The 13,761-nt window shown below is 44.5% G+C and overlaps 1 protein-coding gene across 11 annotated transcripts in view; it reads right to left on the reverse strand.

The window, feature by feature from the left end:
• Positions 1-13,761, reverse strand: part of HIC2 (HIC ZBTB transcriptional repressor 2) — an 80,935-nt gene that overhangs the window by 11,776 nt on the left and 55,398 nt on the right. For 5 of the 11 annotated variants that reach the window (XM_088135373.1, XM_088135371.1, XM_025172917.2 and 2 more), the window contains exon 3: positions 10,161-10,272. The exons of 5 other annotated variants lie outside the window; for them this stretch is intronic. The gene's annotated coding sequence lies outside the window, so the exon portion shown is untranslated. Of the gene's footprint in view, positions 1-7,946; positions 8,073-10,160; positions 10,273-13,761 lie in introns of those variants that run through there. One more of the 11 variants, XM_088135378.1, reaches the window with a different exon arrangement.

Consider the following 13,761-nt stretch of genomic DNA (forward strand, 5'->3'; position numbering starts at 1 on the left):
ATAACTGTCATGAACACAGGCTTTACACCATTTTAGCAATGGCCATGTAATGCTATGAAATTGTTCTAAGTCACTAGTGGGGGAATATCCCTATGTTTTCCTGTCTCTATGCTCCTCCAGTTATGGGAGAGCACAGCAAAAGAGGGTGGGATTTCAAAAAAGAAAGAAAAAGGATTTACACAAATACCTACAAAACTCGCCGTTCTACACTGACAGAGCCCTATGTTAGTTATTTAAATTTCCAGGGCACTCTGATCATTTTTATTTGCATTATCTGCTAAACAACCAAGATAGATGTATTTCTCTAAAAGTAGCAAAATTCCACTACATTATGTGTAAGCTTCACCCACAAATGGTTGCTAACAGTTATGGATGTTAGAGGATCATTTTGCTTTGTTTTATAGAATGTATTTTTATTGGCCAATGACCGAAATAAAGTTTCTGTCTGTCTCTCTTTGCCTTCTGGATTGGGGTTTGAAGGTAAATAGCATGACTGATATTAGAGGAAGCTAGAATTATCTACTTACAACACGTCACTTAGCAATATCTGAACCAGAGAATCAACCACAATATTTGTGTAAATGGCTGACCCTCCTCCACATATAATCAGACCTTTTGCTTATTTTTTTTTCTTGCTAAAAAGAAAGGGGAAGAAGTTATACCCAAGCGTGAAATGAACATAACATGTGAAAAAGAATGAAAATGACTATGTTAACCAAAAAGGTGAACACAAGGCCTGGTTCAAATTTCTTCTAGGGTGAAAGAGGACCTGGAAAACGAAAGATGGGAAACTTGCAGTTATTTTTAAAACAGAAGACAAACCATTTTCAATTCATTTTGGCTCGAAAAGTGAGCATTCCTCCTAGCATATGAGTTCCGAACAAAAATCAAAGTTTAAAATGGTCTGATTGGTCTTGCGCCATCTTGTTCTATTGGGACGGGAAACCAAAAAACGTCAACTTTAGAAAGGGGAGGGATAATAAAATTGGGAGACTTTATCCACTGTGCTTGAAATCTGGCAGGCTGGAGGAACAGACAGGAACTGTAGAAGACTGCATTTCTGCAATTGCCTGGATAGAAAGACGGACATTTCTTTTTCAGTCAAATGCTACAATAAGAAGCTACAAAATGCCGGGAGGACAATCTCTCATTGCAATGAAGGGCACATAAATGGTATTCTGCTGGTCTGCTTTGCAGGCAGGGTCTAGAAGCTTAAAATATAGAAACCAACTGTCTGCTTCAACTAAAAGGAGAAATCCATCAATCCATCCTTGATTGTTAAAAATGGTAGTCACAGAGCTTAAGGGTACAAAGCTTAGGGATAATCAACAAAAGGCTCAGCAAATTATTCAATGTGCCCCCCCCCGCTTTTTTAAATGGTCCACAATTTCAGGAGAGCATCATGTCTCATGACATTTGAATATTCTCATCTCCCTGGCCTTGTAGAACAATGCTTAAATCTTACAACTCAACATTCTCACATTCACACTTTTCTCAAGATTAAACCATACATAATATTTTAGCTATGGATCAGGGAGGAGTGTGTGTGTGTCCATGTGTGTGTGTGTGATATATAGCACTTTGGATATGATTCCAAGACAGTGGTTTGGAACACACAAGGGTGTGAACATAACACCTCTCTACGACTTCAATGCAGCCATACCTCTTTGCCCAAGATGACACAGTACTTTTAAAGTTAAAAACTTAGAAAGCTAGTCAACATTTTTTTAAAAGGGATGTGGAATGGTTTAGCTCAGCTAGATAGCAAAACCTGACCCGGACAAGCTTAGCAGGGTCAAACCTCATTAGTATTTGGATGGGAGACTACTAGGAAATCCCAGGGCTGAGACTGGGAAGACCGGAGAATTGAATAAAAAGTCCTAGAAGAAGGCAAGGGAAACCACGTCTATATTTTTGTGATGTGGGGGTGTCATGAAGTCCTTAGAAACTGAGTTTGACTCCAAGTAGATTAAATCTATATCCTTTATTTATTGCACTATCCTGCCATAAATAGAGGTATGTCTTTGAGCTACTAAGGTGTGCAAATGGGCTCTCGCCTATTCATCACATTGATTGGAAAAACTGGGTCAATCCAATTCAAATCCTTTAATTGATTCAAATGTCCACATCGATTCACTTGCAGAAGGCTTTTTGATTAGGGAGCTAGAAAACATTCCCTTCCTTTCTCCAACCATCCTGATTCAGCCATTCCACAGTTGCCCACTGAACTTTTCATCATCCAAATAAGATTTGTTCAATCTGGTATGGCAAATCATCAAAGTTTAGTCTAAGAGAAGGAACCATGATCTGCCTCGTTTGAATAATCAGAGGCATCCTTGGGGGGGTGGGGATTTGACAAAAACAGCATTGCACTGTTGCGATGCAAGCGCCTTCCTTTTTTAAGTGCATCATGATGTCACAAGCACACAGACATGACAATGCTTCCATCATTTTGATGAAAGTCCTACACATCCTGCAGATGATGTCTCTGTTAATAAAGAGAATTATTAAGTAGGAGGGGGGGAAAAACCCAACTTCCTACGTGTTACTGACTCTGCAGGAATTGCCACATTTGCACTTACCCACCAAAGGAGTGGCCTTCTGCCAACATTGCATTGCACAATTAAAAGGGGGGGAGCAGTTCTGCTAACGACAAAATCTTAGCAGAACCGCCTTGCCCCAGGAGGAAAGACCACTGCCAAATGCACCAAAATGACAAAATAATAAAAATCAAGGATATTTCAAATCTACTCCCAACAGCCAAAATGAATGGTTTGGAGGCACCAGCTCTACAATGCAAAAGCAGACTTTCACATCAAAGTGCTTTCGCCAGGAGCTGAAGGCGCACGGTGCAAAAATCATGCAGAAACGAATAGGACCTGGTCCAGATGTCCCATGGATGAGACACGATGTGGGAACCTGTTGGACTTTTGAAAGGTCCCACTTAGCCATTTAGTGGAGTTTGGTGGGCTGCATGGAAAGCACTGGGCATGGCCAGTCCAGGAAAGTGGGCGTGGCCAGGAAAAATACATATGCTAAAATCACAGCACGAAGCAGTGCTTAGTTGACCTCTCTGGATTTCGGAGAAGCTAAGGAGGGTCTGGCTTGGTTAATTCAGGCCGGGGGAGATAGTCAGAAAATCTCAGGGTTGTAGGTTACACTGGGAAACTATCCAGAAGATGATTCTGGCCAGCTGCTTGTACCCAAGAAAACCACAGGGATGTGTCCTGAGGTCTTCAGGAGTCAAGATCAACTCAGAAAAGTTTTACTTAAAATCCTGAAATGAATTAAAACTTTCAGCAGCTATCCTCAAAGCTGGAGGAAAAGAAGGCATTTGAATGGGAAAGCATTATGATTTTCAACAAAACATACCAGGATTTAGACCCCGTGGTACTGACGCAATGACGTTCCCTATGCAATCTGGAATGTTTTTAAGAATAGGGCAGGAAGGGGCTTTGTTCATCCCAAGCAGAGGCAAAAGAGATACTTACAAAAACTGCATTTGGCAGAATAAGAGGTTAAGGATAAACCCCGCATCAAAAAATGTGTCGTATGCTGAATCAACCGAGGAAAAGCCTGGTTAAGCTGCCAATTTCAATGTTTTTGGGTGGGACCAGGGAGGGCAGGCTGGGAAAATTCCATTCCAGGCTAGCTTTGTTCAAGATAAAAATCTAACATGCAAGGACTGAAGATCTGCATCAGCCATTATGCCCCACTTAAACAAAAAGGAGACGAGAAAGGGCAAGTATCTCCAAGATGTCCCATCCCAGCAGGTCAGGAGCACGTGAAGACAGAAATCTGCACTGCCCAACAGAATGGCAAGGCTACAGAAGGATGGAGAGATGTGTCAGTTTGGCCCAAAAGGTAGCTCCTCACATTTGCAACATAAGCAAGGATTGTATATCATTATTATGGTTGTAATTGTCAATTCTGCTGCTTAAGTAAAGCTCTTTGGGCAGAAAACATTGGAAACCGAAAACTAATAAAACAATAACGTTCAATTCATACAGCACAAGAGAGAGACTCTAAAACATAGAAACTACTCTCCCAGTATACTGCTGACACTTAAAAACTTATGAAAATGTTGAATCATTCTTGCACTGTCAAAGAATTAGAGAGCACTATTATTCCTGCTATTACCCATGCTCAAGGATAAATCTAAATTTTATGTAGTCGAAAGGTAGATGGAGCATTTATCATTAAGCTGGGGGTCCAAATTTGCAGAAGTAGTAGAAACTCCTCTCCCCACCAGAAATAATCCGAACACCAACAATGGCAGAACTTCTCAATCAATAGCATGGTTGGTGTGCACAGACTGTTGCCTTTTTGCAGAGATGATGGAAAGGGATTTGGGATTTCCAAGAGGACACGGCTGGCTGATCAAATTCTGAGCAAGAATCTTCTACACTGCAGTGCTTGATGGAACCCACTTGCAAAAAACTGATTTGGAAAACCACAACACTTTCCTAGTTGATTGATCGGACCACTAACGGACGAAAAAGATACTACTTTGCCTCAAAACAGAAAAGGAGCCTCTTTTTTAGAGCAACTTTGTAAACAGTTCTCATTTTTTAAAAATAAATGCCTTCCGATGAAGTTTGCAGCTGGCAAACTTCATCTTAAGAGGCATTTCCTCCCTGAGAAAGAGAGCGAAGAGGAAATGCCTTTAACTCAATGCTTCTGCAATGCACCAACATATGTGTGCACCACCAAAACACGCACCACAGCTTCTCTCTCCTTTTTTTTCCACCTATGCAAATCTATGCAGATGGCATGGATCCATCAGCTAAAGAATCACATGAGTCAATCAAATAAAACTTCTGCAATCAGAGGCCAGCCTTAATATTAAAGCTTACATCAGAACGTAATACGAGCTCTGCTGGATTAAATCAGAAGTCCTTCTCGCCCTGTTTTTGGGGCAAACCAGATTAGGATACGAGGGCAACGTATCTCTTTCCTAACGACATCCCTCAGTAACGGGCACAGAGTTTCTCCCTCCAAACCTGGCATTTCTATTTAGCTGTCCCAGATCACTGTTAACCAGACTGGTCTTCTATGATTTCTCTTTTCCCTGGAAAGTCTACTGCACACAGAAGTTCAGTAGCGTTCCCCAAATATTTTTAAAACTCAATTTTAAACCTTAATGGTCATTGCTTGGTGGCTCTGAAAACGCACCTGCAAAACAGCAGTTAGGAAAAATCAAATGCCAGTGGCCAACTTGATTTCTGTTTGGGATGAAAGAGAGCAAGATGCCCTGCCATGGCATTGACCATGAGTATTTCAATTCCCAGAATCCTCAGCCATGGTTAAGCTGTCTGGGGAATTCTGGGACTTGATGTCCATGCATCTGGGGGTTACCCGGATTGGGAAAAGCCATTCTAAACAATTTACTGGTGTCTCAAAGTCCTGAATGAAATTTGGTATGTCTATCTGTCTGTCTAATCTCTTCTTACCTACTCTATTTATCCATATTTACCCTTATCCATTCATATCCATCCATCCATCCATCCATCCATCCATCCATCCATCCACCTACCTACCATCTCTCCCTTCTTACTTACTTATCTACCCATATCTACCTACTGACTCACTTTCTCTCTCTCTCTCTCTCTTCTGAACATGTCAGTGCTATGAATCCCACTCTTTAAATCAGGGGTGGGTTTAAGTGGTCTGCTAGACACTGAGGAACTACAGCTCCCAGCATCCCTCGTCAGCTGAGGCTGCTGCAAATTGTCTTTGACCACCCACTGCTTTCTTCCATATTCCTTCACATATTCCGAAATGTATTATGCCAGTCCTGCTGCACTGGGGGGACTCCGCAGTTCCTTTTACTAAGATGGATCCCAAATCTGTGCCCTAAAGTCTTGCTGTGCCAACACTACGGTCTGGTTCTTCCCAGTTTCTTTTGACCTATCCCTCTTTCTTCTGGTTTATCTTGGTGGAACCTTTGGGCCAAAGGAGGGCCTAAGAGAAATCTGATTTTAAAGCAAAATATGTGTTCACAAATGAGTCTCCCTAGGAAAGGTTGCACCTAAGACCTTGTCCTATTTGGCAAAGGGTTAAGCGACAACAGCAGGCTGGGATTTAAAAAAAAAACACCCCAAGAGATTTATTAAAACCCCAGGAGAATAGAACGGGCCAGATTTCTCCTGGACTCGCAGCCTGTGCATCTTTCTTAAGCGGTCTCAACTCGCTTTCAGCAAGACCTTGGGCATTCTTCCGATAGAGCTGTTGCCTTGCTCCCGCCCCCCCCCCCCCCCCCGCTCTAAAGGCAAAGTAATTAAGAGAAGAGATGAGCCAGCAAAGCATCATTTGTGCTGAGGCTGCGATAGCAAAAAGGGGTCCTTCTCTCTCCAAGCACAAGCAAACTCCTGGACCTCAAGGCAGCGCTGGCGAAATCTCGGCCACGGAGAGAGCACGGTGGAGCAGCGAGAGGCTGCGGGGCGAGATTGAGCAAGGGGGGAAATCGAGGCAGTTCAGTCAAAGGGGAAAGGGTGGCGGGGGGGGTCTGCCCTAGAACCTCTTCAGTTGACCGATCTCAATCAGCCTTTCCCTGGGACGGGCTGGCTGAGGATGAGGGGTGGCTTGAGCCCAACCAAGGGGGGGGAATGAACTAATGGGGCGAGCGCTTCCTTGCCCTGGACTTGGGGCTGAAGGAGCCAAATCTGGAACTGAGAAAGAAAAAGCAAAATGCAATTGTCCCAGACATGCAGCCCCTTCTAAAAGCCAACGCGGGCCCCAAGAGCCCAAGGAGACCGGAGTTCAAACTGAGAAATGAGAGTGACCTAACAATGTGGGGTGGGGTGCTGCCTCTCCCCTCCCCACAAAAACAGCCCAAGGACGATGAAGCAAGAACAGCCTTCTTGACTAAATACTGTTGAACACCGGACTATATATTTGCTGCGAATGGATCACAGCCCTTCGTGGTCCCTTTGGCAGTGCTTTGCGACCCCCCCCCAGACGCCACGGGCAAGGCAGCTCCAGGGAGCAGGCACAAACACTACATCTTCAATATGGATGTAAACTTTTAAACGTTGAACGCAACACTTCCTATAGCTGCAGAAGTTAAGAGCCGTACCTCCCTCCGTAGCGAGAAAAAAGGAAATGGTTCTCTTCCGTCTAGAGCAGGGTTTCTCAACCTTGGCCACTTCAAGACGTGTGGACTTCAACTCCCAGAATTCCCCAGCCATGGGGAATTCCCCAGCTGGCTGGGGAATTCTAGGAGTTGAAGTCCACACGTCTTCAAGTGGCCAAGGTTGAGAAACCCTGCTGTAGAGCTCTGGTTGCCTGACTCTGTTCCCAAAACAAAAGTGCTCTCTTAGAAATGCTCCATTGCTCCTTTTTAAATATATATATATATATATATATATATCTCCACGGCACAGCCCATTGCTCACTTCAACAGTTCCTTACCGCTTTCCACCAGAGGCCCCCACCTACCCGCAAAGAGGGCGGACCCTCATTTGTAAGAAAAGAGGAACGCAGGGCAACGCGCCCCCCCCCGCCCCTGGCATCACAAGACATTCAAAAGTGGCAGGGTGCAGGGTAAAATGCAGCGGGCGACAGCATGCAGGTGGAAGATGGAGTCCGCGGCATGCATTGGCTGAGCCCAGCTCGATGGGGACATCCATTGTCAGGGGGTGGGGAGAGGTGAGGGTGGGGGAATAACGCAGCCTTCCACTCCACAGCTTTGCTGACGAAAGGAAAAAATCAAGATTGCCTTGGCTCCGTTCCCTGTTCCTTTACAGCCTCCTCTTCTCCTCCTCCAATTCAGAGCGAAGATCACCTTGTGCTTGTTGCAATGGCCAGTGTGGTACAAAGGCCAGGGGGGTCTTTTCTCAAGGGCAGTGAGAAACGTAAGCTGGCAACGAAAAGGTTTTCAAATAGAATCTCTCTCGCTGTTCAGAATAAAACCAAGGAATACACCCTTCGCATCAAGCTTTCACCTAGAAAGGTGCACACGAGTTTACTCCACCCTGGATACATTCCAGAGACGCAGGTTCCCATGTCCCAGCCAGCAAAGCCTTCGTTGAGAGTTTATATCCATACATCTCAGTTGCATCCAGGCTGGGCAAAGTTGGTTGAAATCGTGACTGTACGAGCTGCATTTTCTTCAGGTGCCATCGCCTAAAAAGCAATTTAAGCAGGCTCAACCCTCTGCTCATTGATTTATTCATATGGATCAAGGCCAGGCAAAGCTTCAGATGTGATTCCAAAAAAGGTGTTTCGCAGCCCGCAGGAGTGCAAACGCCACACCTACCTGCAACTCTTTAAAGCACCTGTGCCTTTTCCTCTGCAGCTCCCACGTGGGACAAGATACAGCTGCTTTAAAGAGTTGCAGACAGGGCTACGTTCACATCTGCACCTGCTCTGAAGCGCCCTTTTTGGACTTGATCTCATGCACTGCCCAGTTCTTAATAACATACCCTGACCTGTAACCCCTTGGCCTTGGGCAGCTGATAGAAAAAGTCACAACAAACTAAGATACCCGAACAGTTCAGATCACCACCAACCATTCAAAAGACCTCCTTCCGAGGACATACTGGATACAGGGAGGAGGGAAAGTCAGGTTTAAAAAGAAGTGGATGGGATTGAAAAAAAGTGTGGTCTGACTCTAGATACCCCTATTTGGCTTTAGCAGTGCCCCCTTTCCCCTTGCCTCACTCACATGCAACCCTTGACCAACAAATGCATACAAACACATGGATGAATATTTGTCAGCCGTTCCCAAGCTGGTCTATCTGGAAGGATTGACAATATTTGCATGTGTGTGTCTCTAACATACCCAGGGTCTGATCTATCAAATCCGTACTCCACATCCGGTTATATATATTTATTTATTTATTTATTTATTTATTTATTTATCATATTTATATAGCCACCCATCTCACACAAGGTGACCCTGGGCAGCACACAGCAATTAAAAAGAATAAATATGTCAAAAACAATTACGAATAAAAAAACTGTAAAAACACACAAAATATTGCATTTCAGGAATCCAAGGCCCGTCTTATAGTTCCTCATTTAACCAAATGCCCAGGCAATTCTGGTTTATTCTACGGACAGTTGCTATTATGAGACCAGTATGATTCAGTTTCCACGAACGTGGCCAAATGTTGCTATGCTGTTGGTAAAACCAGACCCACTTCGACTGCATTGACTGCAGTAAACTCAACTATTTTGTTTTATTTGCTGTTAATTTGTTAAATGATGGTCAGTGACTGTAATAAGGTTAATATCCATACAAATTCAGGGTCTACCAGCTAGGTTAGTCCTTGGATCCCAGTGCTGGATCCCAGGCTGGACTAAAACTATCTTGGAATAAAGCCATGAAAAACACCAAAACTTGCCTGACGGGACTCTTTCCTTCTCTAGCTACTTTAAGACGTGTGGATTTCAACTCCCAGAATTCCCCAGCCAGCATGCTGGCTGGGGAATTCTGGGAGTAGAAGTCCACACGTCTGAAAGTGGACAAGTTTAAGAAACATTGCTTTCGCTGATACCACCACTAGAAGGCAAAATGTTAAAACTTCCCTAATTTAAGAGGTTCTACCCCCCAAAAAAGCTGGGGTGGGTGGGAGGAAAGACCTTCTTTAGAGAAAGAATGCATGTACTTTGGTTTCTGGAAACAAAACACTCTCAGTTTAACCCCTGTTGCTTCATAATACCCTCTTCTCTTCCTTAGCCTTCATCTTAATATCATAATACCTGCCTCTGCTTATTTAGGCTTGTTCTTGGAATTCAAGGACAGCAAGCAAAGTAGACCTCGTGGTCGTTGAAGGCGGGTTAAGCTGTGGCACGTTCATTGCATCCAGAAGCCACTGGCCAGGTCCACGCAAGCGAAAAACGTAGGATCTAAGCCGGGTTGGTGAAGCCTTTGCACAGGGCGTGGACCTAGCCCCAGGGTCCCCATGCAACTGAAGGTGCCCAAGGCCAAAGGAGACGTCAAGGTGGCTCTGGGGGGAGGAGGAAGCCCACGCCATCCAAAAGGAGGAGGAGAACCACACACAGAGCAATATATTCACTGGTGCAAAAGCTGCGTCCGAGCGAAAGGGGAGGGAAGGGGCCAGGGACACAGGGAGGGGGACGGGGGTCCCTGATGCACACGTGGAGGCCTCGAGGGTTAAAAAGCCAGGCTAGTCCTGTGTGGTGCCGCTTACCATGACAGGTACACTGGACTAAAGGTAACTCCATTCCAGACCCTCCGACGGTCCCCATGCCGTTCCATTGAACACACAACAGGCGCGCTGAATGGAGAACCAGCGGGGATCACTGTTAAATGCAATTAAGAAACTGCAATCAAATGGAAACGTCCGTAGCAAACAGAAAGGGAAAGGGGGAGAGACAGAGAGGGAGGGAGAGAGAAGGACCACGTCATTTCTGAATCTCAGGAAGCCCTGCCTTGATTTAAAGCTTGGGAGGGCAGGCCGGCCTTCGGAGCAGGCTTCAACGTGGCTCACCAGGCACAGATTCCTAAAAGAGCTACATCTGGGGAGGACAGAAGACATCATGAAACCATCTTGTTCTGCTGCACGTTCAGGGTTCCTCAACCGTAGCAACTTCAAGATGTGTGGACTTCAACTTCCAGAATCCCCCAGCCAGCATGCTGGCTGGGGAATTCTGGGGGTTGAAGTCTACAAATGCTGGCTGGGAAACTCTGGGGGTTGAAGTCCACACATCTTAAAGCTGTTGAGGTTGAGAAACACTGAGCTAACCAATTCTTTCCACAGCAGGGTGTGTCCCCAAATCCTTTTGTCCTTGACTCTTCCCCGCCTGCAACTCATTTTACTGAAAAAGCCACCTTTCTGAGAGAGGTCCCTCGCTTTGTGCCACTTTCAGCTGCTAAAAAAATAAATAAATAAGTAAGTAATCCATGTGCACCTTTGAGGTTTCTAAGGCAACCTGAACAAGGATTAGCTAGGTTCCACCCAACCCTTCCCCAGACTTGGTCCCTCCAGATGTTCTGGACTATATCACCCACCATGGCTAGCAGTCAGGGATGATGGGATGTGTGTTCAAAACACCTACACAGAAAGGGGAAAGGTGCTGCTATCAGTCGCATTCTTCCATAAACCCATGTGATTTTCTGTTCTCTTTCGCGCACACACACACACACATTATGCAATCTTTAATCTAGATATTCCCATGATTTTAAGTCTTACAAGTCTATCAGCATAAACAGCTTTGCGTGCCTTCAAATGGCAAATGGGACATTCTCCACTGAGAAATATCCCCTGCACAGAAATCCAGCAATGCAGCTAAAATGACCACCTTAGCTTCTCTCCTTGACATGCTAACATTCTATCTGCAGGGTGCATCAAATCACAGGAATAACTCTCTGAGATAAGGCTTCAAAAATGCATCTTTTTTAAGAAGGACGATAAGGGGAAGAAAGAAATGAAGCTAGGGAAAAACATCACAGAAATCAAAGAGAAACAAGATGCTACTTAAGAAGTCATTGAAAAATACTCCTAGGATGCCTGCTCTATAAAAGGTGATTTTATCCCAAGGGATGGGTCAATATTTGAGGAAGACTTCAAACTGAAGCCACAACAAAAGCAAGCAAGCATGAGAATTGTGTTTGCTGAAATCCAAAAATGCCCATTTAGGTTTATTGCCAGCAAAAGGACTAATCTGAAACTCTAGAAAAACAGACACAACCCTTGCACACAATGCTCCAGTCCTTCTAAAGGGCTTATCAAGGAATGTGTGATGAATAAATAAATAAAATCTGGTTTTATGGACACCTAGTCGCTGGGTTTTCTGGGCTTCAGAAGATAACTAGCAAGATAGTCATCAAGTTTCTTGCAGACTCGTCAGCCCACATCCCAGCAAAGCTTTCTCAGTGCAACTGATCTGAAATGTTGAACTGATCTGAACTGCTACACCCATCTGAACCATTGCACTGGGGCAAAACATCTGTACAAAACTTGATCAATACCTTAGTACTGATCTCCCAAAGCCCCAAGAACTCAACTGCTAAGTATACATAACAAACCTATTCCAAGAGATCCACCAGTTTTATAGGTTATCTAATAGATAATAAATTAAGGTATGGGACTTAACCAAACAGTATTTCTGGTCTCTCTCTTTCTCTCGATCCTGTGCTCTTCCTTCTCCGCTCCTAAGTATTGCAGTCTCATGTCATTGTAGAGAAGTACCAAATGACATTTAGGCAAGGCTGGGAAGAGGAAGAGATATGAAAGGTATCCTATGCAAGCATGACACGAAATCTCCAGACTTGGCTGACTTGTTTGACTCATAAAACCGCCATGAAGTCAATGGTATGGCGTTTTTATGGGACTGTGTGTGAAAACAAGCCACCTCACTGGTGATAAACTATGGCCACTGGGAGTGTTAAAGAAAAATTCTGCAGGCTTGAGGACATCTCAAAAACTCTAAAAGGGTGGCAGTGTAGAAATTGGCTCTGGAAGCAACTCTGCCGAAAAACGGGCTTGGAACTGGGTTGAAGAACAGAAAAAATGTGCAGGGTATTTTCTTATTAGGTCAATACCATTATTTTGCTTTAATGCATGTGCTTACGAGGGCATTGCAGGGCATTCAGTTTTGCACAAGAACCTGTTAAAGAAGAATGGAGGTGAGTCTCATTTCCCGATCCCCCACAACTCCTGAAATCTTCCACCAGCATACCCTCCTCCTCCAAACACAGCTGAATTTCTCATCCTACTTTGATGTGTAAAAGGGCCAGGGGTAGCACTAGCGTTTGGTCTTCTCAGATGGTCTAATGGCCCACGCTCCAACTAGGAGCTCACTATTGAGAAACAGCGTCCCCACCGTCTCCATGTAATGCAAAGTGAAGACGTCCTTCTCAGGGTAGATCAGGGTAAAACAGGAGCAGCAATAACAAAAGCAAAGCAGAGAAAATGGGATCCTGAAGGAAGAGAGGCTTATTGAAGGAATTGGATCCTTCACCTCTTTCCTTTCAAAGGTCAAGAGATGTCCACTGTATTGTGACAGAAGGCAGCTTGGTGCCTCCAGCTGTTTTGAGCTGACGGCAAGGGACTATGGAAGTGTGAACTTGGGCACACTGTCCCCATTAATTTGAGCATTTGAAAGGCTGACCTGGATTAAATCTCAGTGTAAGCAAATGCTATCTAATAGTTCCATACTTGGTTGCTCTTTCACCAGTGATGGGTTCTCCCACCCCATCCCTCTTGCTGTTAGCCAGGATATGATCCTATGTCACTTACAGAGATAAAGTGGTCCAGCTGCCATTACAGTGGATGTTCCTTCAGTTCTTCTCCACGCAAGAAAACAAAAGACACACATGAAGTAAACCCACCAAAGTGTTATGATGTGATGCCAGAATGGTCAAGCTTGGCCAAAAAAAATCCCACCACTATCACAACACAGTGGGTGGCTCCTTCACAACAGGCACTGCTATAATCCCGCAACTCACACACTGCTTTCTGTGCTACAACATCTAATTGTGGTTAGAAAGTTCAATGAATCTCTGCTTTTGCACACTTTTCTGAGCATCAAGCTTCTTCATTCAATCTCTTCAACCATCTCAGATTTGGGGTGTAATCTTGAATTCCAAAGTGCAACCTTGCACATCACCTAAAGAACAGATGCCTTAGGGCCAGGCAGATGACATTCAGAGGCAGCACCTAAACGTGTAGCTATGTGGGCATGGGGCATCTCTAGCTTCTTTGCCGTATCCACTGGAAGTCATGAAGATCACATCAGTGAGAATAAATCCTTCCGTTTGTGGATCTTTGAAAGCCAACAAATGAAACT

Source organism: Python bivittatus, unplaced genomic scaffold, assembly GCF_059951505.1.
Source record: "Python bivittatus isolate LINGU-HERP-01145 unplaced genomic scaffold, Pbiv_v1 ctg000100_np1212, whole genome shotgun sequence".
NCBI classification, from domain to species: domain Eukaryota; kingdom Metazoa; phylum Chordata; class Lepidosauria; order Squamata; family Pythonidae; genus Python; species Python bivittatus.